The 27545-nt window shown below is 38.1% G+C and overlaps 2 long non-coding RNA genes across 2 annotated transcripts in view; one reads left to right on the top strand and one right to left on the bottom strand.

The window, feature by feature from the left end:
• Positions 1-5227, top strand: part of LOC134757986 (uncharacterized) — a 51633-nt gene extending 46406 nt beyond the window's left edge. Inside the window, exon 5 of the long non-coding RNA XR_010132674.1 lies at positions 3446-5227. This is a non-coding gene — a long non-coding RNA (uncharacterized lncRNA). The remainder of the gene's footprint in view (positions 1-3445) is intronic.
• Positions 1-27545, bottom strand: part of LOC129532408 (uncharacterized) — a 260609-nt gene that overhangs the window by 106468 nt on the left and 126596 nt on the right. The gene's annotated exons all lie outside the window — the stretch shown is intronic.

Here is a 27545-nt window from a genome sequence, read left to right as displayed (position 1 = left end):
TAAAGGAAATAATTTCCACACTAATAGTTGCAACTTATTTGCTAAAACTATTCCATTTTACTGAATTTGAATTCAAATGGAACTATCTGAATATTCCTCACTAAAAATCTGAGTACACTTATTGTCTTGTCACTATGTTTTTAGGGATACTTTTCAGGGATGGTGATTGGAACCTTAACGCTTGACATAGAGTACAAAGGTGTGAAACCCTCCTTTCACACAGGGAAGGATCCTGCTATTGCAGGAACAGAACATGTGGAAATCTGGTTCCAAATTCCACCTGACAACCAGCATAACAGCAATAGAGCTACAGTTTCCAGAAAGAATCATTTCTATTTCCAAATATTAACAATTTTTGAGATGAATTCTTCTCTACCACATTTAAATAAGACAGTTCCTCAATAAAGGGGCAGCAGTTAACTTAGAAGAAAGAATATATTTGAAAAATATTCTGGCCTTTAAAATGTCTAATAAAAAATATTTCTTTCCCTCTAAAACATCAAATAACAATACTCAAAATTATTCATGGTATTTCTGTATGTCTGATTTCACTACACACATTTTTTTTAACTAACTGTGTCTTGCCTAAAATTCTAGAAGCCAGACCCTGTCTAGAATGGACAATTCCAATCTCAGCAGGATTCTCTTTCCTGAGAGGGAAAAAATATTCCTTGTCATTCTTGTCTCAGATTGGAGAAAAGTGGCCAGGAATTTTCATAGGTAGACTTCTTTGGTCAACTTGCTAAATTTCTGGAATCAAAATAGGCCTTCACTGGGATGGGTTGTGAAAGTGATGTTTGTTCAGTTCTTACATTTGGGGGTAAGTAGATGCCCTGAGTAGAAAATGTGAATGTCTGTCCAAGAGATGTGGGAGTGCCTGTTACCACTTCCTTTCCACAGCATTTCTCTCACTGGCTTGCTGCATCTGGAATTCCTCAGCTTCTTTATGAAAATGTTGATGTTTATTCAGACTTGCTGAACCTTCACAATGATAGTCAGATGTCTGTGGCCACCTAGGTCACTGAATGGGAGGCTGGCAGCTCTGGAGACCACTGACGCTGGCACCTGCAACACGTCTCCAGAGATGTAAAAGCAGATTGGTCAAAGTCAAGTCCAGAGAGATGATGTGTGAATGTTTAGTCTGAGGCATTTTTTATCCGAGTCTCTTTCTTTTGACAACTTAAACTCACCCTTCTAAGTTCGTTGGTCTGATTTTGTTCTTACAAAATGAAGTATAAACTATTTTTCTTTCTTGGCCTGGCAAAAAAAGTAAGACTCTTTTCCGATACGAATATGAAGGGAAGTTGTGAGAAACTTAGGACAGCTGAAATTAGTGAAGTGACTGTACCTTTTAGGAAGACAGACAATTCATTCAAAATGCACTGCAAGTTATAGAACTGCAATTAAATATGCATCACATTTACACATTTTATTCTAATATCCCAGGGCACTCCAATCCCAACCTTCTCACCATGATTCCTGAACAAAGGGGACAACTGTGTGGTAAAGGATAAATGGAGAAAGAAACACTTACAATTGGTCTGAGGATTGCTATGGCTTATCCCACTGTACCTGGATGAGTTTCTCATTAAACTGCAGTTTATTTTGTTGCAGAATTAGGTAAGGTGAAAATGAAGATGAAAATCAATCAAGTATTTTGTTCACACCTGTGCTTCTACAACTACAGTAGAGTTGAAGAATATAGAGATGTAGGCATTTCAACATAATGATTCAGGATGACCCTCTGTGAGCACAGGAACAGCCACACAGACTAGTTCATCTTTTCAAAGCAAGGGGAAAGGACAGTCTCTGAAAGGGAAAGTCTACCATGGAATTCATTTTGCAATTCAGGGAGTATTTGGGGAACCAAAGATGTAAAAAGACATTTTGACTTATTCAACCTTTTGGTATTCCATTAAAGTTAAAACATGCAATCTGTTTGCTGAAAGATATTTCTAACTTATTGAATATCAGCCCATCAAGGAAGAATATGGCAGGAAACGTCTTACAGTTGCTTACAATGGGCAGCAGCCAAGACTAAACATTCATTATTATGGGGTAAACCTTTGTATATCTAAGCACACAATTTTTCAGATAGAATGCATATATAGACTTAGCATCTGGAAAATTTCTAATAATCTCCAATCTGGGTTCATTTTTTAATGGTAGACTAACCACAGCTATGGAAATGCTTGGACTGCACTTCCACAAGGATATTTTGGGCCAAGTAAGGTTGGCGGTATAGGGACTTCATTTCAGAACTTGGCAGTGCTTCTCCTAACTAGCAGGTGTTGGAACTAATAACAGAATCAAGTGGGTAATAATCAGCAGAACATTTACAAATGAAGGCAACAGAGCTCCACTGTTCTCATTGGTGTGCCTGATAAAATGCATAGTCCCTGGATACACACTTTTCTGCCCATGTTTTATTTGCTTGGAAAAATGTTTGATATGTGAAGACATGTTTACAAGATTTTATCTGTTCTCAAAATAATATCAATATAATTTACTCAATTACTTTGAGAAAAAAAGAAAATCTCAACTTATCTGTACTACGCTTCTCCAGAGAAACAGAACCAATAGAATGTACACACACACACACACACACACACACACACAGAGAGAGAGAGAGAGAGAGAGAGAGAGAGAGAGAGAGAGGCAAGCATGCATAAAGAGAGAGACTGTGGCAAGTCTGAAATCTGCACAGCAGAATGGCAGCCTGGAAATTTTGGCAAGAGTTGATGTTATACTCTTGATTCTTACGACAGTCTTGAAGGAGAATTCCTTCCTCTTTGTGAGACCTCAGTCTTTTCTCTTGAGACCTTTAACTGATTGGATGAGGCCCACCCACAGTGCAAAAGGTAATATACTTTTCTCTAAGTCTATTTGTTGATTTAAATGTTAGTAGCATATAAAATATATCTTCACAGCAACATCTAAGCTAATGTTTGACCAAACAAGTGGGCAACATGGTCTAGCCAAGTCGACACATAAAATTAGCTGAGTGTGAGCAGAACACCCTATCCCAAAATATGGCACCTTGGAGGTCACTTTCTGTGTGACTTCTCCTACCTTGCTGTGTAAGAGCTGTTCATAAAAATTCTCTGAACTTCCTCCCCTAAAAGTAGGTCATAAGAATCTCATGTGACAGATGTCCTGCCCTACACCCGTGGGGGAAGAAATGTCATACCGTTAAACAGAAAATAATCTTAACAAATAGAACTTGCTGAACCTCCCCTTCCCCTAGTTTATTACTGTTAGATCATCCTCTTTTTTTGTCCATTCATATTTCTCCACAATTATCCACTTCTTTCATCAGATTTAGCCTAAAATTACAGTTTTTCCCGGGTCTTTGGGTCTTCATTTCTGAAGCCTCCTATATCACATTTACTTTGGTCAAATAAACATGGTACCTTTTTCTCTTGTCAATCTGTCTTTTGTACAGGTGTGTGTGATGGTTAATACTGTGTGTCAACTTGATTGGATTGAAGGTTACACAGTACTGATCCTGGGCGTGTCTGTGGGGGTGTTGCCAAAAGAGATTAACATTTGACTCAGTGGGCTGGGAAAGGCCGATCCACCCTTAATCTGGATGGGCACAGTCTAATCAGTTGCCAGCTTGGCTAGAATATAAACAGGAAGAAAAATGTGAAAACAGAGACTGGCCTAGCCTCCAAGCCCACATCTTTATCCCGTGCTGGATCCTTCCTGCCCTCGAACATCGGAATCCATGTTCTTCAGTTTTGGAAATAGAACTGACTCTCCTTGTTCCTCAGCCTGCAGATGGCTTATTGTGGGACCTCGTGATCATGTGAGTCAATACTTAATTTTATATATATATATCCCATTAGTTCTGTCTCTCTAGAGAACCCTGACTAACACAGGGTGTCAGGCATGAATCTTTCAACTGGTGAGAAAAAGATGTCACTTATTTTCCCTACATAACCACCATGGTATCTTATGCATAATTCACATTTTTATCACTTAAATATGCTCAAATAGGTTTGTGGAAAACTATAAACCTACAAAACTATAAAGTATGAACTATAAGTTTATCATAAATTATTTCAATCTCATGCTTCTAGTTTTCATTTGCCCCTTTATCTAAATTTTGCCCATGAAAAATGTTATTTGGAAATTATTATACTTAAGCCTGTAGATCCGCCAATGTATGGCAAAGCTACTTGAAATCTAAATCAACATTGTATATAAATTTTGTAATATAGTAAGGAAATAAAGAATTAAAATTTTTCACTGAAATGATGCGCAGTGTGGAAATAATATTGATACTCAGCACAAATTCAATTATAGATTTTTAGGTTAAACTTGACTATCTGTCTCTGAAAAGTCAGACTTTGATGGATGAGTTTATGGAGAAAGTAATAATTTCTGGAGGAAGAGGTAACATCCTCGAGTGAGCAGAATCTGCCAAGTTAACCATGAAAATCAATAATAAGCGAATACTGCAACCAGAAGACAACCTGGTAGTTTATTTAAATATAATCTCTAGTTATGACATAACCCCCAGGAGGTTTCTGACAAGAAAGAGATTCATGTTATGTAGTCATTCACATATATAGAATATTAAAAAATCATACTCAACTTTATTTCTAACCTTTTCCCAATGACTCACCATTAATTGAGAACCCGCTTCAGATAATCACCTAGCAGTTTACCGAGGGTCTGGTTTTTCATCTGTGCTTTCCACTCTCAGCCCAGTTCTCTTGATCACTTCTCTCCATCCCACTCCTTCCCAGGATCCTGGCTTTACCTTCATAGAAGAGCATCTATAAGACAGGCCTTTCCTTTGCCAATTAGTTACACTTTTCATACATAGAATTATGCCAAAAATCTCTGTCTCTTGACTTTTTAAATGAAATACTCCCACTCTCACTCCAACTGGAAAGCAAAAGAGAAAACCCTACCCTTTTGCATAAGCTGAAAAATCCGTCTTCTAGGGGCCTAAAGATGAACAGCATATCAAGATGAATCTGTTGCTACTCAACTGATGGATATTAGTATTATCATTAAGCTGTAGCAAGACCCAGTTTCTCAATGTTTGGAGGAAGATGTTTTCTGTCTTCTGTATTATTTTCCAACAATTTCAAATAAGAAAAAAAGAAGAAGCAGAGTTGCTTAGCATTAGTAATCCAAAGGTCTTTCTTTCTTTTTTTTCTGGGACTGATTAGGAGTGAGTCAAGTGGACATCCAAAGACCACTGAATTACAAAAAAAAAAAAAGCAGCAAAGTATATCCTTCTGGCACTTGTTTCACAGAAAGGTTTTATTTCACACCTGATGTTTTTGGTATTCTATGATCAGTCATTCATGACCAAAAGTCTTTGGTCTGGAAAGGTAATCAAATAAAAAATACTTATTGAGTACCACTGTGTTTCCAGCTTCATAAAGCTCACCTTATTAAGAAAGAAGTAAAAATTTCAAGAAAGCACAAAGAAAATGGGATAAAAAAGTAAAGCATCTTTAAGATTAGGACACACCCGTTTCTGCTATTTTATTTTTACTTTGCCAAAACATTTGCTTTCATGTGGCTGACTCTGTGATGCCTATTGACTTTTAGGAGGATGAACATCTTGCATCTTTGATACTTTAGCACTGTGGCCTCAAACTTTTTGATTGCATATAGCCCTATCAATAAAATTTTTGAGAATATACCTTCAGTGTATGTATATTTATTTATAAATTATACAACTGTAACATTTCCATAACATATTATGTATATTATGAAACTACATAAAAATAGAATTCACAAAAGATAAAATATATAAGTAGAAGTTCTGATATCTCTTCCTGCACCCTTGCAAATCATTTTTTACCTCACAGAGTGCACAGCACCCCATACCTTCTACTTTGCAAACCATTGCTTCAGCAAAGACTCCTTTTCTACTGGCTCTTTACACCCAGGGAATGTTACTTATTTTTAATTTTAAGAAAACCCTGCACCTAAAATCTGCAGCTTTGCATCTTTCTATCCCTCACTCTTCTCTGCTGAAGAGCCATGTGACTTCAATTTCATTCTTCCAACTACCACATAAATCTTTGCCACCACCAAAATTCTGAATATACTCTTGTTTCTACACCAAATGGATGGATATATACTTCAGTCTGTCTCCTTAACCATGTTGCAGCACTAGATACTATTAACTACAATCTCCTTGAAGCGCTTTTTTTTTTTCTTGATTTATGCCTCAGTGCAAGGTTACCAGCTGCTGGTAATCCAAACCGCTCGAGGTAGTTCAAGGAATAGAACCCAGAAGTAGCTATCTCTCTGGACCTTTGAAGGACTGGAACCAAAAATGATAACTTGAAATTTGTTTCTTTCGTTAAGCACCCTATGCCCGTTGAGTCTGTCATAACTTCTCAGATCAGTTTCAGTCGTCTGTCTGGAAACAGATTTTCTCTGCTTTTGCACTGCATGGCTGCCCTGACCCTGTCCTGATTTACATGGCTTCCAGTTCCAAAACTCAGTAAAAGAACTGGAGTCTCCCTTTACAGTTACATCCATCAAGAAGAGGGAATCTGATTGTCTCAGCTTGCATCTTCTGTCAAGTTCTGGCCTCTGGTCAGCTGTAGCCAATAGTTTGGGAGTTTTTCAAGGGAACTGACTTGAATTGTGTGTTCCCTAACATGATGACAGGGAGAACATGATTTGCACCTCTGGAGCAGCTTCTGTGGCTCCCTTCCCTATGATTGCCTCCCCTTCATGACTTTTCTTCTTAGACTCTTCCACATGTTCGTCTTCTTCTAACTAGTCCTTTAGTAGGGGTATTTCCCTCAAGGTTCTGTCCCTGGCCCTTTCTCCACTCTGCATAATCATTCCAAACACCTGACTTCTGCAACTACCCAACACGGACAACTTCCGTACTTGTGTCTTCAGCTCTGCAGTCTGTCCTGAGCTCAAGTCACATGCTACACCTGCCTGCTGTCTCTCTGCCTGATGTCCTCATCCACCACGAGCCCAGCATGTCCAGGCTGATTTCACCATATTCATCCCCACCACTGGTCTTCCCACTTACCCTTGGCTTACCACTAGCAGACCCAAAACCTGGTAGGCATCTAATTAGACTGCTGCTTTTGTCTGTATTACATTTTGGCTCTTACTTGAAATTTCATTTGAAATGCAAATCTCAGTTGCTTAAAAAACATGTTAAAACATCAAGTATTTAAAATCTTTCTGCTTAAATAGCAATCAATAATATTGATTGTTAACTCTTTATCATAAATGACTTTAGCTTATATCTTTCCAAATAACAAATGGCTGTGGTCAGGGCACCAGGTCATTGTGGAAAGTGATGCTGGAGAATGCCTTGGAAAGCCATGGAACATTATCTCTCATTTATTATTCACCCCCACCATAGGAAGTAAGCACTATAATTATGTTAATTTTACAGGTAAAGAAAGATGCTGATATGTACAGTTTGAATAAACTGTGCAATGTTATAGATCTAGAAAGAGGCCGAGCCAGGCTTTTAACCCATATTGCAGAGCCCAGCCTCCTAATGATTACAATATGCTTCCTCTTTCTGTGCTACAGAAGTTAGCATTTGATTAAGAAAACAGGCTTGGAAGTCAAATAATACTGGTATGAATCACTGCTCACCTACTTGGGCTACTCATAAAACATCTCCATGTTTCCTCATTTGCAAAATGGGAGGATAATAGAGCTCTTGGAGGGCTTTACTGAGTGAAAAAGCATGATGGAAATGGAGTGGAGAACACAGAGCCTTCCACACAGTTAATTTTCAATAAATGTCACCTTTTACTCTAAATGTTGACTTGTGGTAGATGGATGAATAGTATGAGTCACAACCTCTGCTCAGCCACTGTGTTAGCCAGGGTTCTCCAGAGAAATAGAATCAAAAGGATATATAGAGATAGGTAAAAAGAGGCTTATTTTGAGGGATTGGCTCACACAGTTATGGGGGCCGAGAAGTCCCATGACCTGCCATCTGCAAGCTGAAACCACAGGAAAGCTGATGCTGTAGTTTCAGTCCAAGGCTGAGGCCTGAGCACAAGAAGGTCACTGATATAAGTCCTAGTCTGAGTTCAAAATCCTGAAAACCAGGAGCACCAATGTCTAATGAGAGAAGATGATGAATGTCAGTGCTAAAGGAGAAAGAGCATTTGCCTTTGTTCTGCCATTTTGTTCTATTTGGGCCTTCAGTGGATTGCATGATGCCTACCTGCGTGGGTGAGACTGACCTTCTTTACTCAGTCTACTAATACAAAGACTAATCTCTCTTGGAAACACCCTCACAGTCATGCTCAGAAGTAATTTTTTACCAGCTATCTGGGTATCTCTTAGAGCAGTCAAGTTGACACATAAAATTAATGATCACAACCACTAACACTTTGGGTTACTTTGGGCAACGTTCTTTAATCTCCAGGTAATTACATTCTAAAAGAAGATGCCGATCCTATAAAATAAGGTTTCTAGTGAGGAAATATCAGTCAATGTGACAGGCAGAAGGGTCTTCAACCTAGATATGATACAAAACAGGCATTGATGGATGTTATTTCCTTTTCCCATTCAGATGGCAATGTAAAAAACAGTAGAAGCTACTCATAGGACCATTATGAGACCCCAAAATTCAATTGGGCAACATGTGGAATTGAATTTATTAAATAACTGTGGTATTGCTACAAGCATAATGAAATGACAGTAAGCCAGCTGGGAATACCAGGAAAATGAGTTACTCAATTCAAACCCATTCAGATCACCCTAAAAAGTGATGGTTAGCCATGCCAGTTTAAACATAGAAAGCACTCAGAATATTTGTGGTTAATTAGAAATTTCAGGATAGTGACAGCATTTCAAGAATCTCCCAATTGTTTGATCACAGTTTTGTGGGCTCAAACCCAAGACACTACTACAGGAGAATATTGGAGTGCAGATGTCCATCCTCCACCTCTTCAGTTCTTAAGATTGATTTCCCCTGAAACTGCAGAACCAGTCTGGTCCTCTCCTAATATTCATTCCTTCTCCCCTCCAATTTGATTAAGTAAATCAAATTGGGCTATAGAACGCTGATCTCCAAGTAAGGTGGATTAAATCTCATTAGTGTAGCATAACCAACTCTTCTGAAGTGATAGGTCCAGAATAGGCTCTCAATTTTATAGGAATATTTAATTCAGATTTTCCTTGCCAGGAGAAAAAGAGAACATGAACATCCCCTCAAAACTCTTTCCAGGAATGTTATAAAATATTGTACTATCCAACTCTTTAATCAAATGATAGTGGCATTCAAAACATCCTGTACTTCAACATTTTTGTCTTGATCTTTGCCTATGTTACCCAAATGACACCCTTTTTACAAATTCAGTGCAGTGTAGGGGACCACCCTATAGAGCCAGGACACAGACTTTCCATCCAAAAGCCACAACTGTGGGGGATGGGGGGGTGGGGGGGCATGAAGACATTTCTGACCAGAACTACTAAGTGCTGACCTAATAGCCTTTTTTCCCACCTTCCTCACAAACAGAAGCTTGATTGTATCCATGGCAACGTATCCAGCTTAAACAGTACATTTTCCAGGCTTCCTTGAAGCCGGGGGTGAACAAGGTACTTAAGTGAATATCTGAGAAATTTTGAAGGAGTACTGACTCAGTTAGGAGAGGGAACTTCTCACCCTTTTTCCTTCTCCTCCTTCTTCCTTCCTATTGCCCAAAACTCAGATGTAATCACTGATACTCCAGCATCCATTTTAGACCAGAAGGAGATCTTGAAGTTAAAACTAATGTCTTAGCTCAGGCTGCCTTAATAAAATGCCACAGACAGGGTGGCTTAAACAACAGATATTTATTTTCTCACAGTCCTGGAGGCTCAAAGTCTGAGATCAGGTGTCAGCATGGTTGGTTTCTGGTGAGGCATCTCTTCCTGGCTTGTAGGCATCTGCTACCACACTGTTTGCCCATGTCTTTTTCTTTGTCAACTCAAGAATTCAGGGCAGAGATGGGTAAGAGAGGGTTTTCTGATGCCTCTCTTCTGATAAAAACAATAAACTAATCTTAGCATATCAGGGCCTATCTTGGTCAGTTTGAGCTATTATAACAAGATACCATAGAGTAGATGGTTTAAACAACATAAAATTATTTCTCACAGTTCTGGAGGCTGGAAGTTCAGGAGCAAGATACCAGCAGATCCAATGTCTGTTTAGGGCCCTCTTCCTGGTTTCCTAACATGAGAGTAGGGGAAGCAAACTCTTTCCTGTCTCTTCGTATAAAGGCATTAATCCCATTCACATAGGGTTCTACTCTCATAACTAATTACCTCCCAAAAGTCCTGTCTCTAAATATTATCACATTAAGAATTAGACTTTCAACATACAAATGGGGTAGTGGGGACAGACATTTAGTTGATGGCATGACCTCACCCTTATGACCTAATTTAACTGCCTCCACAAAGTTTCTATCTCCAGATATAGTCACATCGGGGGGTTAGGACTCTGGGCACATAATTCAGTCTGCAGAAGATGGGTAGCAGAGTTTCTCTTGTGACACTGATGCCAACATTGAGCCAATATACAGCCTTAGATTGCCTGTCTCTAAATATCCTTTATATGAGGAAAAAGAAAAATTCTTCTAACTTGCTGAGTCATAGAGTTTCTATAGATTCAGACCTAATCCTATATAATACAATATATATTCATTTATTCATTCAACAAAAATATCTGAGAATGTACTATGTCCTAGATAACATGCTGAGTACTAAGAACTGAGAATAACAAGACCAATCAGATTGATCCCTTGGCTCTAATGAGCTCATGGTTTTATGAAGGAGACAAACATGAATAGGTAATTCACATTTTTAGTGTTCTGTAATGATCAGAAAGAAAAAGTGAACAAAGTTCTCAAATAAAGCTTAGCCTGAAAGTTTGGGAAAACCTACTCAAAAGTAGGATTTGAACCTATTCTTGAAGGATGCATTGAATTTCAGCAATTTGGAGGTTGAGTGTTCTAGACATAGAAAACAGTAAAAGCTAAGGAATGGAGGCATGGAAGAGTAAGGAATGTTCATTGGAGAGTGGGAATGTTTCTGTAATTAGCGAAAGATGATGGGGGTGGGAGAGTTACCTAACAAAGAAGCTGGAAAAGTAACTGGTGGCAATTGCCTTATTATACCATATTTAGATTTTGGGGATTTACTCTATGGTGATAAAACACATTGTAGATTTTCTACACAGTGATGTTAAGGAGCAATATTATTCGATTTACATTTTAAGAAGATGATTATGCAGGTAGACTGGGATCAGGGAGACTGGGTAGAGGATGATTATAATAATACTGACGGGAGATGATAAGGATATAAACAAGGCTAAGGGACAATAGTTAACTCTCATTCATTTCAGTTCTAACCTATCTTGTCAAATGAGTTGTTAATCATCTTCAGATTAGCTTGCATGGGCCGGTAGACTCCAACCCAGAAATGTAGCATAAGTTCTTACCCCATTAAATAGCAGCTCTTGAAAAATGGTCTCAGCTGCTATCATTTAAGTGTCAGTAAGTGCATGTAGAAAGAGGACATCACTAAGATGGTAAAATAGAAGGTAACCCACCTATCTCCCACCACCATCACAAGAATTTGTACCCATCCACAGTCAAAAGTTTCTCTGAGGAGCCTCAGGATTGATGTGGGAGTTTGTGAAGCCCCATTGGAGCCCAAGGCCAGACCTTGAAGGGTCATTTTGAGAGTGTAGACCAACACCCAGGTGGCTAATCCACTGAATCTGTTCCTGAGTTCAAGCTCAAAAACAGCCCAGTCTTCTAAGCCGGTTGGCCACATTTCCATTAGTTTATGAGCCTGCAACCAAAACCATTTGCCAAGGAGTCCAGAGGAATTCCCTCACACTAGTGCCTTGGTAGAGAGGCTCATCTGCCCACTGACAATGGTCTCGACCATGCTTCTGAAAGTTGGCTTCCATGGATCTGCTCCAGTCCCCACTTCATTGAGTTTCCAGTTCAGAGCTGCTTTTGTAAGGACTCAGAGGGAGACTTGCCCATATCTCACAGCCTGGCAGTCTGAGTCTCCCTAATGGGCTCACCAATCTCTGTCCCACAGCAGATCCCAAGGGGACTCTGTTTCGGCTCTGGCCCTTCCCTTAGCTTCAGGGAACTATCCAGTTTTGCTAGAAAACATGTGGTCCTCTGAGCAAATCAGACCAGGCTCTCCAGCCTCTGCCACACAGCAGATTCTGAGAGGCCGACTGTTAGCTCCAGCCCACCTCGCTGCAGTCAGGAAACTATTCCATCTGTGCAGGGACTTCCTGGGAGACATACACCCCTCTGAGCCAATGAGACTGGGTTCTCCAGCCTATATTCCACAACAGATCCCAAGCAAGGGCCATCTTAGCTCCAGCCCCTCTGGCTCCAGTCAGGAAAATATCCTACCGGTGCAGAAACTTGAGGGGAGGCACACCTCTCTGGGTCACCAGAACAGTTTCCTGTACTCAGGTCCCTGGCCACCATTTCTACACAGCTCTAGTATCCTCCTTGGGTCTTTCCTAGGTCCATCTGGCCCCAAAAGCCATATCAGCCTCAGAGTCCTCCTGATACTCTCAGCAAGCCTGGTCTTAGACTGTCCACTAGTGCTGAGAGAGGTGCAGTGGTCACAGGCTCAGGGAACATAGTGGTCAGTCTGCTTAGAATCCCTGAAAGGCCCTCTGAAAAAGGACAGGCACAAAGCAAGACTTTCAAGACTAAATTAAGTACCTAATCCCTCGATATACAGACATTGTGGCACATCCACAAGCATCTGTGCAAGGAGCATTAAGAACATTCAGGGAAATATGATCTTACTAAATGAACAAAATAAAGTGCCAGAGACCAACCCTAAAGTGATGGAGATGTGTTATCTCCCAGACAAAAAATTCAAAATAGTTGTTTTAAGGAAGCTGAACAAACTTTAGGAAAACACAAAGAATCAATTCAGAAATTTATCAAAGAAATTTAACAGAGAGATTGAAATAATTAAAAGTGCATGTAGAAAGAAATTTAGTGAAGTGATCAGAGGCAGACATAGTGAACATGCCAGTGCAGAGGCAGTCCTCCTACTTGCTGCCTATTTTCCTTGAGTTCTTGGGTTTGCTCCACACTGCCATTCCCCTACCTAGACAAGAGGACCCCAGGTGTGCTGCTCTGTATCCCTGGCCGCTAACTTGGTGCCATACTCCTACCTTCTGTTTGCTCATCACATGCCTTTATTTTCAAAAAGATCTCCCTATATGAGATACCACTCAAAATAATATTATTGCCAGCTTTGTGTTACATTTCTAAGGCACACATGAATTATCCCTGTGTTCCTAGAAGAGAGTTCTAATTAGATCTCGATACCTGTTTAATTCTGAACTATGAAAACTTTATTCTCATGATCAGTACTTCCCTGAGGTGCTCTTTCTACGGGAGTCTCTTTTTTCCCTTAACATGGTTTCTCTTTCTTGCCCACATGCACTCCTCAGGCATTTGATGGAAGCATACACTAATTCCTTCCTTGGAAGTGATACTGATAAATGAGTATGTATCAGGGGCAGAATGGTGACCAGTTAGCTACAAAGTCAACTTGCAGCAAAAGCACAAAAAGTTTAGCTTTTCTTTGACATCAATAATGAGGACACAATTTCTTATGATATTTCCTTAGAAATTGCAAAGTGTAGAGTGAAAATACAATGTATTTTTAGTTCTTTGCCTTTCCTCATCCGTTGAAAAAGCAAGCAACTTTTTTCTTAAATTTAAAACTCAATCACTTCTGGATTACAGATTAATTTTATCTGAACATTTCCATAATGTCTGAATCCACACATCAGTTATGTATACACACACACACACACACATGTGTATGTGATTTTATTTAAAACCAGGCCATCTAAAAAATTAAAATGGGAGGCTCAAAATAAAAATAGGAGGCTCCAAATAAAACATGATTACTTTCCAAGATTTCCACTGTGTTCTGATTTCAAATATTGAATTTTTTTTTCTGGGATCTGTTGTTGTTTAAATTGTCTGTTCACCAAGCCATGTTCTCAGCTGGAGCACTCAAAAGCAGGGACCTATTTCTGTATATATTTTTAAGGTTCATTCACGTTATGTTTGAAAGTTGCAATAAATCAAGTTAATTTGAATCAGTCCATAAGTTTATATGCCTGTCTAAACTTTCTGTTTGAATATAAACCGTAAGTGTATATTTTCCCTTTAATCATTTTTTTCTGTTTAAATGCTGTTTCAAGACTTCAATATGTGTTTATTCGCATTGTTGATTTATTCATTCATTCACCCATTCAGCAGATATATACTATGCTTCTTCTATGTGACAGGTCCTATATTGGTAAGTGTGGAGATATAAAGACAAATAAGACATGATCTCTATGTTAAAGGGCTCTCAGTCTGGCAGCGGAGTGGGGCTTTGTAGTTCACATAGCATTTTCAAATACTTATTCACCATCAATGACCATTACAGTGGGTTTCAACTGGAATGCAATGAGAATCACCTGGGAAGCTTTAAAAAATTAGCAGTGCCTGGACCCCACCTCTGGAAATTCAGATTTGATTTCTCTTGGGTCAGGCCCGGTCATGGGCATTTTTTAAAAGTTCATGAGATGATTCTATTATGCAGCCAAGATTAAGGACTGCCATTCTACTGTTATTTAATTGCTGTGGTTCTCCTTGGACACCATACTGTTTCCCATGCCTGAGTTTTTGCTCCTCTATCCCAGTACTTACTACTTTACATTGGAATCCTTTTTCTGGTTCTCAACCACCCTCTCACCCCCTGACACACAGACACAGTTTTGAACTCCATCTTATCCATCTTGCAGACCTGAGTGCCTAGCACAGTACCTTACGCACAGTAGGAGCTCATTGTTTGTTGAACCATCTTCAACTTGATCACAAAATATACTACTTTGTGTTATCTCTTCTACTTCAGCACAAAAGATGAAATCTTCCATCTGATTAGATCTAATATTTCATTTTTGTCTCCTTCTTGCTAAGGACCCAGGGCAATTGTCCTGGAGCAAGGCAGGAGGACAGGAAAAGTGGTACTGTGATGTTCTACACTCAAAATCATCCCTCCTCACTAATTCCTATTGTTTCATACCTCAACTCCCTCTCTCTGTGCTACATTTGGCAGGAAACTAAGGAATGTGGCCACTGACCTAAAGCAACCCAGCTCATCCAGCCAAGGTTGCTGTCGGGAACCTCAACAGATCTTCATTAAAACAATTTTTCCTACTGACCCTTAAAGATATACCCAGCTGGGTCAAAATTCAAAATGTGCACCAAGTTTAGACCTTAACTGTAAAATCTATAGCACTCAATACTTATGAAATTTCTTTCTTGATAATAGATCTTTACAGTGTATTTTTCTAATAGAATGAATGTTGTTCAAATGTGTTAGGGCCATCCCAAGAAATACAAACCAAGTACTTTAATTCTTCAAACAAATTAAACTATTAGTATTACCAAAACAATTTGTAAAAAGTAATAGTACAGTAAAAATAAAATATTAAATGCTTTATACTAGTTTCTGGGCTTAAAACTGACTATTTTGTTGTACATGTGAATTTTTGTAAACATGAGTAGAATAAAGTTGTTTAACATCATAATGTTTAATACCTTTATTTTATTGTTATTTACAAAAATTAACATATGCTACACACATATATATGTAGTATATGTCTATATGTATGTATATGTAGTGTATGCCATAAATACTAACAGAAAACATGCTCTCATAGAACATTTTAGCTCCAGTTTCCCCACCAGAAGCATTTTAGCTCCAGTTCTGCTACCAGCATAAGGACGAGTTATTCATTTGGGCATGCAATGGGGTTTTTGTATAACAGGAGAAGAAACCTGAAATTATGACTCAGAATTTACATAGCGTGGGACATGTGCCCCTCCTCCTCTCCATAGAGAGAGAAACATTTACCCTGAAATGCAACCAAATTTTCTCTGATTATATTTTTTTTAGCTTTGTGTGCACACTCAAATCTCATCTTGAATTGCAATGCCATAATCCCCACGTGTCATGGGAGGGACCCGTGGAAGGTATTTGAATCTTGGGGACAGTTTCCCCCATGCTGTTCTCGTGATAGTGAGTGAGTTCTCAGGAGATCTGATGGTTTTGTAAGTGTCTGGCATTTCCCCTGCTGGCATTCATTCTCTCTCCTGCCACCCTGTGAAAAGGTGCCTTCTGCCATGATTGTAAGTTTTCTGAGGCCTCCCCAGCCATGCAGAACTGTGAGTCGATTAAACCTATTTTATTTGTAAATTACCTTTTCTTGGGTATTTCTTCATAGCAGTGTGAGAACAGACTAATACATCTGGGAAATGGAGGGGAAGGGCTTGACCATGGAACATAAGCAAATGGCTCTGGAGAGATGAGTCTCTAAATCTTTCTGGAGCAATGCACCATTTCTACTTTCCAGCACATATTTGCTATTGAAACCTGAGCTATACAAAAATATAAAAGTATTCATGGAGAACTGTCTCCCAATAAAAAATGTACAGATATTTTCTGTAAATAATTTGTAACATTAACCCAATGTTCTTTCCTTTTTGTAGACCCTAGTGTTTCATGAATTTCCACACATTCTGGACACTAAGCTAGAAGTAGCCACATATCCACTCAATAGTGACAGAAACAACACCATATGAAGCAAAGCCGGGTTTCCTACATTTAAAATTCTGAATCAAAGCATTAGAATATTATAATTTGGCTGCCAGATTGTTGAACATTATGGATTCAGTGGAATAAAAAAATAAAATGGTTTTCGGCTTTTTTTTAAAAAGACTTTCACTATGCCAGGAGGGCTGTTCATTTACCACCTCTTTGTAAAATCTCAGTCAATTTCCATAGTTTTCCAGCCACTTCCAGTTATCAAAAAGTTTGATCCAATTTGTCATTTCAAACTTTACTCTTTTATCCACGCTTCCTCTAGTTCAAGTTAGCTGTGGCCTGAAGAATATGGAATAAGGAAGGGGCATGGAGTGCTCCATTAACTCATCTTTGTTCCCTTGCTGAGTCCCTTTCTCTTGTGGCATGTGGGAAACAGACAGGAGAAATGAAAGATTGGAAGCAAGCGTTTCTTACTTATCTATAGCTACAGCAGTCCTCTCTGTGAGATGATCTTGATATGATGGCCCTCGAATGGACACATAAGTGGGATCTTTAGATGACCCTTGTTGGGTCTTCTAACTAAAATTTCTGCCTGAGGATATTTGGTCTAGATTGACGTTGTCAATCTCCATAAGTGTCTTCCTATACTCATTCAACCCACAGCCTCTTGCTTCTAGGTTGCCTTTGCCTGGAAGATACTTTGCCTGTGAGTATTGCATCCATCCTGCCATGACAGGGGGAATGAGGTGTACCCCTGCTCCATTTTTATCCACTCCCTCATTTATACCATATTTCTCCAGTTCCTTTTCTTTTGCTTAATTCCACACAGAGAGCAGCTCAGCAAGTTATCCACCTGGGCATACATCCCACAGAGAATGAGATGCCAGTGGCTGTCTCCTCTAATCTCTAGGGTTGGCTCCTTTGGATCTCTTGACTCAGGGAAGGAAGTGATTCCTCAAGGAACCACTATCTATCGCTTCTGTAGAGGAAGTAAAAGTGTTTCAGTTATCTCTGCTTAGACTACAATTATTCTCAAATTTCTGTAGTCTGTATAGTTTCTGCTCATATAGATAGGTAGTCAGGATACAGTGATGTTTGAAGTAAAAGAGCCAACTTGGTCATCTTTTAATAAGACCTGAAAAGGTCTGGCCCCAATAGTACTCATTAAGTAACCTTATTGGAACATGGGGATTCTATGTGTCCTTCTGCTTCTAATTCTGGATCCCTGTTTCCAATTCTGGAACAATAGCAAGTCTCACTTGACAATATGTTAGGTAGGGTAACAAGTCCCTTAGTTTCTTAGTTAAGGGACAACTAATTAGAATTGTTCTTATTGGAATTATTCTATATATTAGAATTTCTAGTCTTAGACTTTGCTTCTGATACATACAAATGCATTCTTTTTATTTACATCACCAAATAATCTGCCTTCTGCTATTCAAAATTTTCTTAAACACTTTGCTTTTCCTAAGCTAAGTAATTAATCAGGCTAATGTAATTTAATGCCAAAAGTGATTAGCAGTAAAGAATGTTCTGGCTAGAAAGAACCATTATAAACTCAGTGAAATTCTATTAAGCAGTAATAATAGTGGATTTTAAAAGGTAAAATAGTTTTTCCAAGGTTATCAAATTAATTAGTGGAAAAGATAGAACCAGAATCCTGACCTCCTGACTTCTGAGAGAGGAAATTTTCCCAAATACATCATGATTTTTGTTTTTTTGCACAAATCAGCATGACCCAACAACAAAACTCACGTGAACCAAAAACATCCAGCTAGTTATACTTATTTGATGGCATATCTCTGGGCACCATGACCTTAAAGGGCCATGAAACAATTATGACATAACATAAATGATCAAATAATTCCTTTCTGTATTGTATAACCTGTCATGAGACTGAGCCATGTGTTCTCTGAAGACAGGCAAGTTCAATACTCATGCTGAGTCATACTTAAAAATTGGCACATGTATTTGGAATGCACTTGGGAAAGATATCATTGCACAAAAGTATGTATTCAGAAGAGATAGCAAGTTTGGCTTAAAACCATAGAAACCAAGTTTCTGGGCAAAGTATGTCATTTTGCAGCTGTTTCCTGCATCTGTAACAATCTTACTACAGTTAACCAGATTAAGTTGGAGGTGTCAGGATATAACCTGGGAGCATGTCTCTTGATGACTCCTCTGGGGTGTTGGGGAATTTTAGTATAAGCAATTACTAATATATCTATAATAAGCTATTTTAAGATGTACTAAGATCAGTGAATAAGAATAATTATAACTCTAAACCATCTTTTCCACAAACTTCAAGAAGTTGAACTAACTTTGCTAAAACATCTATGGGAAATATACTTCTCTTAGGGAAATTGAGGTGGGCATATCTTTTGGGAATGTCTTTGGAAATATTTATAGGAGGGTAAGCTGACATCCAGAATAAGGAGTACAGCCCAAGAAAACTAATTTAGTTCCATAAAGTGGACATTCCAAAGTCCAAAAGCAAGGAGACACAGGGGGAACAAGGGAACCATATATATAAACCAAAAGATTATATATGTAGTGATAATGGTTCCTCAGCCCAGCTTCCTTATTTGGGCTCATTGATATAACTAATCTTTATTGAGCTCTTAACTTCTGCCAATAATGGGAATATGAGAATATTAGACAAGACATGGTCTCTACCATTCAGGAATTTATTACCTCTATGGGAAATAAATGAGTACAGCAATAATTACAATGAGAAATGACACTAATGGTATCACTTCCTGCATCTTGCTTTGCATCTCTCTTATGTCTTGATATACAGTTCCTTGGGTATGCTCATATTACTCCTACTACAGGGTAAGCTCTTTGGGAATAGTGATTATGTCTTTGAGGCTTTTGCAGTGCTTGGAAATGCCAAATATTTTACAAGCAAAAGGGATTACTTTGACTATGAGCAAAGCTTTACAATTTATGAACAACTTTTAAGTCCACAAAGTCACTTGGCTAAGGGCCACTATAACCCTATGAAATGTTTAGGGCCTGTATGATTATCCCGATTTCTTAGTCAGTGAAAATGAGGTTTGGAAATCTCAAATTGATTTCCCAATGTAAGTGGTAGAAGAGGCACTAGGCTCTATTCCATTTCCTCTGTTATTCCTATGATTATGTGTTGCCTCCTTAGAACATGATAAATGATCCACAAGTGTGATCCATGTTTGAAAGAGAGATAGATCATGTGAGTAATCAAAAAGATGTCATAAAAATATGGCATTGAGCTTAAAGTATTGCTTCAAGACCTCTCTAATATTAACCATATTTCAGTTAAGAATTTTTTTGCTATTTTATTAATTTGTATTCCAATTTGCTCTTCTGATCAATATTGAGGATGCTATTTTAAGTTGAAAACTTCTAGAGAACAAGGCAATATTTCTGTATATGAGGAATAGTATTCTGAATACCTGTTGGTAATAAGTACCTGATTTTCAATGACTGGGTAATTTATCTTGAAATTTTAAGACTTAGACACACACAACTGTAGAGCTAGAAATGATTCTAGAAATAAAGTAGTAAAATTGTCCTAAATGTTTTTGCCATGTAGTGGCCTTTTTATGAGCCTCCTCCCCCCCCCCCATAGTTCTCCCCTACTTATTTTTAAATATTTTGCCACTATTATTTAGTCCAAAAATAAAGAAAACATGTCACAAGTCTGCAAGGAATGCACAAACTAATGTGAGATGTAAATCTGTAATTAAATAACTGTACACTAAACATATTATCCTCTATCTTACGCCCTTTCAATCTGCTTCATCTCAGGAAATGGTGCCACTCTTCACTCAGCTGCCCATGTCTCCAGCCTAGACTTCATCATTCATTCCTGTTTCCCTCATTGCCCAAATCCAATCCATTTGAAGTTTACCAGCATGGCTACTGCTCTTAATTCAGTTCAGTTATCACTTCCTTAGAAAGACCATCCCTGACCTCTTGATTTAATGCAGCCAGCCTCCCTGCTGTGGTTTGAATGTGTTCCCTCCAAAATTCAGGTGTTGCCAATGTGACAGTGTTAAGAGGGAGCGCCTTTGAGAAGTGATTATGTCATGAGAGGTCCTCCCTCATGAATGGAATTAATGCCCTTATAAAAGAGGTTTCCAGTAGCATTTGGCTAGCTTGCCCTTCTGCTTTCTGCCATGTGTGCCACAGCATTCGTCTCCTCCCAGAGGATGCATCAACAAGGTTCCCTCTTGGAAGCAGTGAGTAGGTCTCACTGGAAAACCAAACCTGCCAATGTCTTAATCTTGGACTTTCCAGCCTCTAGAACTGTGGGCAATACATTTCTGTTCTTTATAAATTACAGTCTCTGTTATTTTGTTATAGTAACACTCTCCAACTTCTGCTACCCTCTATACTCTTAAACTGCTTTATTTTTATTAATGGCACTGATTGCTACCTGAAGTAATATTATTTTAACATCTATTTGCTAATTATTTATCCTCACACTAGAATGTATAAAAATCATGAGGTTAAGTACTTTGTATTATTCTCTGTTCTAACATCAGTTACTAGAACACATAGTGGAAAGTCAACAAATATTTGGGTGGATGACTAGAGGGATGAATATATGGACAAATGAATGGATAGACATATCAACCAATGGATTATTAAATGGATGAATACATGAATAGAATGATATAGTGAGAGTACAATGAAAAGAAATGAGGAATCACGGCTGAAGGAAAAGCTAAAGATAGATGATAATCAATTGGGTCTTAAAAAAAAAAAGTAGAAGTTAATAAGACAAATTAGGTAGAGGGGAGCAGTCCCAGCTAAGGAAGCTAACACAGACATGAGAGTGGGTATAGATCTTTCAGTGAGTGTGGAATACAAGGTATGGATCAGAAGCCACAGGAAAAGAGCAGTTTATTAGATTGAGGCTATATATCTAAAGACCTTGTATCCTTGCTAAGGACTTTGGATTTGCTCTTTGAGTAATATGGAACAGATTTTATAAATAAAAGTACCACGATCAGATCTGTGGTGAACATGGGTTAAGCACACTTTACAGGGAAGAGCCAGGAGTCAGGAACAGAATTTAGGGCTTACTTTCAACATTACCAACTATACTATCAACTATGAGTGGAGGACCTAGGCCAAGGATGTGGCATGAACATGAACTTGGAGAAACATAAATAGGACATATTTCTGAAATAAAATAAAGTGACAGAATTATATGGTTGCGTTTGAGAAAGGGGGAGATGAAAAACTAAGGGTGATTCCATAATGCCCTGCTTGGGACCTGACAAGAGGGTGATGGGTTAATGAAAGTAGGGAAGCCAGAGGAAGGGTCAGGAAGTAAGAGGAAAAATAAGAGTTCAGTTCAAAGGAACAATAAAACATATGGGGGTTGATTCGATTTGTTGGGTAGTTGGATATTTGGTTTGGGAACTGACAGAGAGATTGATCTTAAGAGTACAATGTTTATAAGCATGAAACTATAGGTGGTAGTTTAAGCTATGAGAGTGTCCATCAAACAAACTTTGTGTATTAATAATTATTTTCACATCTTTAACTTATAAAAATAAAACTTCTAATCAGAGATACTGATTAGGACCCATGCTAACACAAACATTATGTTGATGCTTTGAATATAAAACAAAGAAACTTGAATTTTTAGTTGTCTTTTGTTGAATGTATGATTTCTGAGTTTTTTTTTAACATACTGTCAATAACAGTCCTTATTCTTTGCAAATATCTGGTAGGGAGGAAGTCTGGGGCCTTCAAGTTAGGAACCAATGACCTAGTCCAACCCTTTAGGGAAAAAATCCTTAAACCCAAGGCATTATATCAGTTTAACATTAATTAATTCTTACCTTGAACTTGAATATGGAGGCTCTGTAGCCATGGAAGCTCCTTGTGTCATCTTTAGGATTTCCCTCAGCTCATTTGATACAGAAGTAAAAGAATATGGGTTGAGCAATATATTGACCCAAAGGCCACTAAGTTCTGACCAGCTCTCATTTTTACCTTTACCTATGCTCTTATCCAGGGAAGTGGGGAGATGTGCACAGGACAAGGAGAAGAATGACAGTGGTAAAAGGACATGAGAGAGAAACATACAAATTTTGCCAGTCTTGTCCTTAATAAGGAGCAAAAGCAATATTAAGAAGTTTTGTCTCTAGTTTCTAGAAATATATAAGTAGGTTGTCAGTTTACTGGAGGTATGATAGAAAAAAGCCAGATCAAGAATATGAAAATGGAATCTGCTTAAAAGCAGAAAATGTTTAATTTAACTACAGGGAAAATGCTAATGCTCTTAAAAATTAAAAACGTATTTGAGAATTATTAGGGAAACAAAAGTATGTATTTGCATAATGCCTATGTCTGCAGTTAATTTTTAAATTTCCAGTCCAATTATTATTACTCATTGTTATTTAAAATTACTTATCCTTTTAAATTTCCCAGAGATACTAAACATAACCCCCATAACATCACTCTATGGAAATTTGCCATGGAAAAGATGACTTTGGTGGCACACGGCATGTAGGCAACCTTATAATCCTAGTCACAACTGCAAAATGGGCAGTTTGTTATTGGAAGTGAAAAGACTTCTCTCTCAATTCTTAGAAACTCAAGGTGTTCAGAATTAATTTTTCAAGATTTCTAACTTTTCATTCTACCTTCCTTCTCACATCCCTGTAAAAATGATTTATCCTGAATTATAACCACTGTAGGCTATTTGAGAAGAGGTATGGCCCAAATTCTACTTAGAAATTCCATTCTAGCACCCCTTAGCTATGAGAATGGCCTTAGACAGGTATGTAACCTCTTTAAGATTCATTTCCCTCATCTATACACTAAGAATAATTGGTCCACATAGTAAGATTGTTTTCAGGACTAGAGAAGATACTACAAGGATGGCCCTCAGTTCCACAGCTGGCACACTGAAGTGCTTAAAATATTTAAATATATTGTTTGACATAATTCAACTAAACCGTAAGTAGGAAGGACTGACCAGCTTTAAACATTCAGGGTATACCCACACTTTAAAACTGAAGTCTATAGCTGAATTAATTTCTTATTAATGGAATAAATAATAAAAAATGTATTATGTGCTTTCTATGCACCATATTATGATTTACCTATAACATCTTATTTAATCCTCAAACAATTCAATGAAGGAAGTTATAATATTACGGGAATTTTACAGATAAGGAAACTGAGGCACAAACAGGTTAAGTAAATTGTCCAAAGTCATACATAACTACCAGAGCTCAGATTCAAATGTAAGCCATCTAGTTCCAACTTAAATTGAGAATTTTCCCACCTCCCTTTTATTTACTATGTCACCCAAAACCCAGAAAAAAGTGGAGCAGCAATTTTCCACCTGAGAATCAATCATTGCTGACATAAAAAGACTGCTTCAGAGAGGAAGAACAAATGTTTAGAGAGAAAGAACAATCAAAGGAGACTGACAAGCAAGAAAGCAAAGAAGAGAGGGGTGATGGATAGATAAGTTTCCAATACTAGCCTCAATTTTCATTTTGGAAGCTCTTCATCATAATCAGGAAGATAATGAAAATTAAAAACAGAACAAATCGCTGGCTTTAAAACTGAAAAAAAAATTAGTTTTGCTGGCCAGACAAATAAATACCAGAGCAATATTCCCAATTTGCCCATAAAGCTCCATCACTGGATTAGGAATAAAGACATGTGGTCCTTGCTCCTGCTCTGACTCAGTAACTTATCATACAAGGTAGAATCTTTGTTTCAAGGGGTAGAGAGGTGAAAAATATCTGAGAGAGGATCATGCCCCGTTGAAACCTCAAGGCATAGGGGATGAAAGTGCTGATAACCAAAAGTAGCTTATAACAATGCTGACTAGATACATCAACAGTTTTCTGTGTGGTTGTCAGAGTGAATGGGAGCCAAAGACAGTCACCTGGGAGTGTCTTTTGTGACTTCAAGGACTACTCAACTCCCCTCCTCCACTTCTTTTAGTGCACGAGTGCAATAATCTCAAATCAGAAACAAAAGAAAGAAAAATACACTCTTAAAATTCTTCCATAGTGCCCCTAGCACTCATGCATTTTATTTGTAAAGTGATAAGATAATTTCTGAGGTTCTTTTTGGTTTTATTGCTCAATGATAACTTCAAGAATCAGTGAAATTCTGGGTGTCTCACCTAAAAAAATTTTAGAAAATATATTTATACTATAAAGATGTATAAAACATAGTAATGAGTATGTGTGAACAACTGAAATAAAAAATGTTTATTAATATACAAATTCCATATTATACATTGTTAAGTAGTTATTATTTAAAATTTCAATTATGCTTATAAAGAGGTTATACAACATGAACAGATGCTTCAATTATTTTACCAAATGAGAAAAGGCAAATATAAAATTTTATGCACAATAGGGTCACAATCATAATTCAAAGTGTACAGGAAAAAGACTGGCTGGGAATATACAAACTGTTAGTATTGGTTGTTAATAGATAGTAGGAATAGGCATAATTTTCCTCTGCTCTTCTAATTTCCAATTTTCTACAAGTGTGTTATTTTTATTAAAATGTTGATCATCTACATATATTTTGGGATTTTTTTTTAAAAAGTTTAAACTATTTTATATTGCAGCCAGCACCGGGTAACAGCATTGGGCAACAGAGGACAAGCAGGCAGAGGCCCAGGTATCCATGAGCTAGAAGCCTTACCTAGTAAACTAATCATATAGCCACAGTCATGTCACCTGATAGGATGTAGACCAACTTAATTGTGATGGAGAACCCAAATAACTCCAATTTCTTCAACAAATAATTGTTGACACTATTATTTGTTAATGACAGGATTTCTCCTGATGAAATCTGAAATCATTTTACCAGTGTGATAGTTAATTGTATGTGTTACCCTTAGTGAATCACAGGACGCCCAGATACTCGATTAAACAGTATTTCTGAGTGTGCCTGAGGGTATTTCTGGAAGGGATTAGTGTTGGAATAAGTAGATTAAATAAAGCAGATTGCCCTTCCCAATGTAGTGGGTAGCATCCAATCTGTTAAGGGCCTGAAGAGAACAAAAAGTGGAAGTGAGAATTTGCTGACACTGCCTGACTACTTGAGCTGGGACATTAATCTTCTCCTGCCTTCAACTCTCCTTGTTCTCAGGTCTTCAGACTCACATTGGAATCTGTACCAAAAACTCCCCATTTCTCAGGCCTTCCAACTACACCACTGTCTTTCCCAGGGCTCCAGCTTACAGATCACAGATTGTAGAACTTCTCAGCCTCCATAATCACATGAACCAATATTTTGTAATATATATAATGAGATACCCTGTCGATTCTGTATCAATATCCTACTGGTTCTGTATCTCCAGAGAAGCCTGACTATTCCAACCAGACATCACACACTATTCATGCCAATAAAAGGTTCTGAGATCATTTTATTTTTTATGATAACCTAGGTCATGTTCTGATATTTAGCCAGCAACACAATCAAAATTAATTAGTCCATAACATGGTTCTATATAAGCAAATATACAAAGTAAAGCCTGCTCATCTTTCTGTAAACTTGCTTTCAGTTTTGAAAAGCTACTTCTGGCCCAATGAGAGAGAAGCACAAAGACAGCAAGAGCTAAACTTTGTCGCCATTCAGACCTTTGAAGAATTTTCAAACCATCTACTTGCAAATCTTAAGAAATAGTAATGAATTTCAATAGAGGAAAAATACTATCAATCATTAATTTGCTTAATTTTGTTGGCCAAGTTCTTTCATACACTAAACAGGAAAAGAAATGACTCCACAAGGAACAGGGAGATGTGAATGTAGAATCTTGGTCCCAAAACCACATTCCCTGGCACCCACTGTGGGATTTGTTTTAAACCCTAGGCACCAGCAATCTCTGTCTTGGAAAATCCGTCTAGGGCATCAATCAAGCTGCAGGAGATGGTCTCTTTTTGACTAAGCAGAGCCTTGAGAGGAAAATCAGGGGTAACCTGAAATGAAGGCTCCTAATAGAACACTGCTTCTGCCCACATCAGGGCCTTCCCAGACAGTGAGGGCTGAAATCAGTTGCCAAGAAAAGCCTTCAGGGTTCAATTAAGAGCAGTGAGATGTTGGAAAATACTTAGCAAAAACCAATCTTTCAAACCAACATAGAATGTAAAAATTCTGGATGTTGTGGGCAATATATTACACTAGATCCTTCTGATTATATTAGGTGTATAATTAGAACTTCTTTACCAAAAAAGTTTGGTACAAGGTGAATAAGACTCCTAAGGTCTACCCTAAAGGGTAGACCAGGTTAGAAGAGAAGAAACATTATTTTTAAAAAGAAATAAAGACCTACTGACTAAAAAGAGAAAATATCTCAAATCAGTGACTATAAGACACAATTTCAGGGATATTTACCTTCGGGATAATATATTCATTTTTCTTAAGAACAACTTGAATTAACTAAAAAGCAAATACCTTGTGATCAAGAATGCTAGAACCAGAAGCAGCCTTAAAGGTTATTTAATCCAAACCTCCTCATTTTCTTATGAAGCTGCTGAAATTCAGTGAGGTTTAATGGCTGCCTGTATTAGTCCGTTTTCACTCTGCTGATAAAGACATATCCAAGCCAGGCACAGTGGCTCACACCTGTAATCCCAGCATTTTGGGAGGCCAAGGTGGTTGGATTATGAGGTCAGGAGTTCAAAACCAGACTGGCCAATATGGTGAAACACTGTCTCTACCAAAAAAAAAAAAAAAACAAAATTAGCCGGGTGTGGTGGCACATGCCTGTAGTTCCAGCTACTCGGGAGGCTGAGACAGAAGAATCACTTGAACCTGGGAGGCAGAGGTTGCAGTGAGCCGAGATCATGCCACTGCACTCCAGCCTTGGCAACAGAACAAGATTCCATCTTGGAAAAAAAAAAAAAAGACATATCCGATACTGGGCA

Source organism: Gorilla gorilla, chromosome 2, assembly GCF_029281585.2.
Source record: "Gorilla gorilla gorilla isolate KB3781 chromosome 2, NHGRI_mGorGor1-v2.1_pri, whole genome shotgun sequence".
In the NCBI taxonomy this organism is placed as follows: Eukaryota; Metazoa; Chordata; class Mammalia; order Primates; family Hominidae; genus Gorilla; species Gorilla gorilla.
This window is presented reverse-complemented; position numbering and strand designations above follow the sequence as displayed.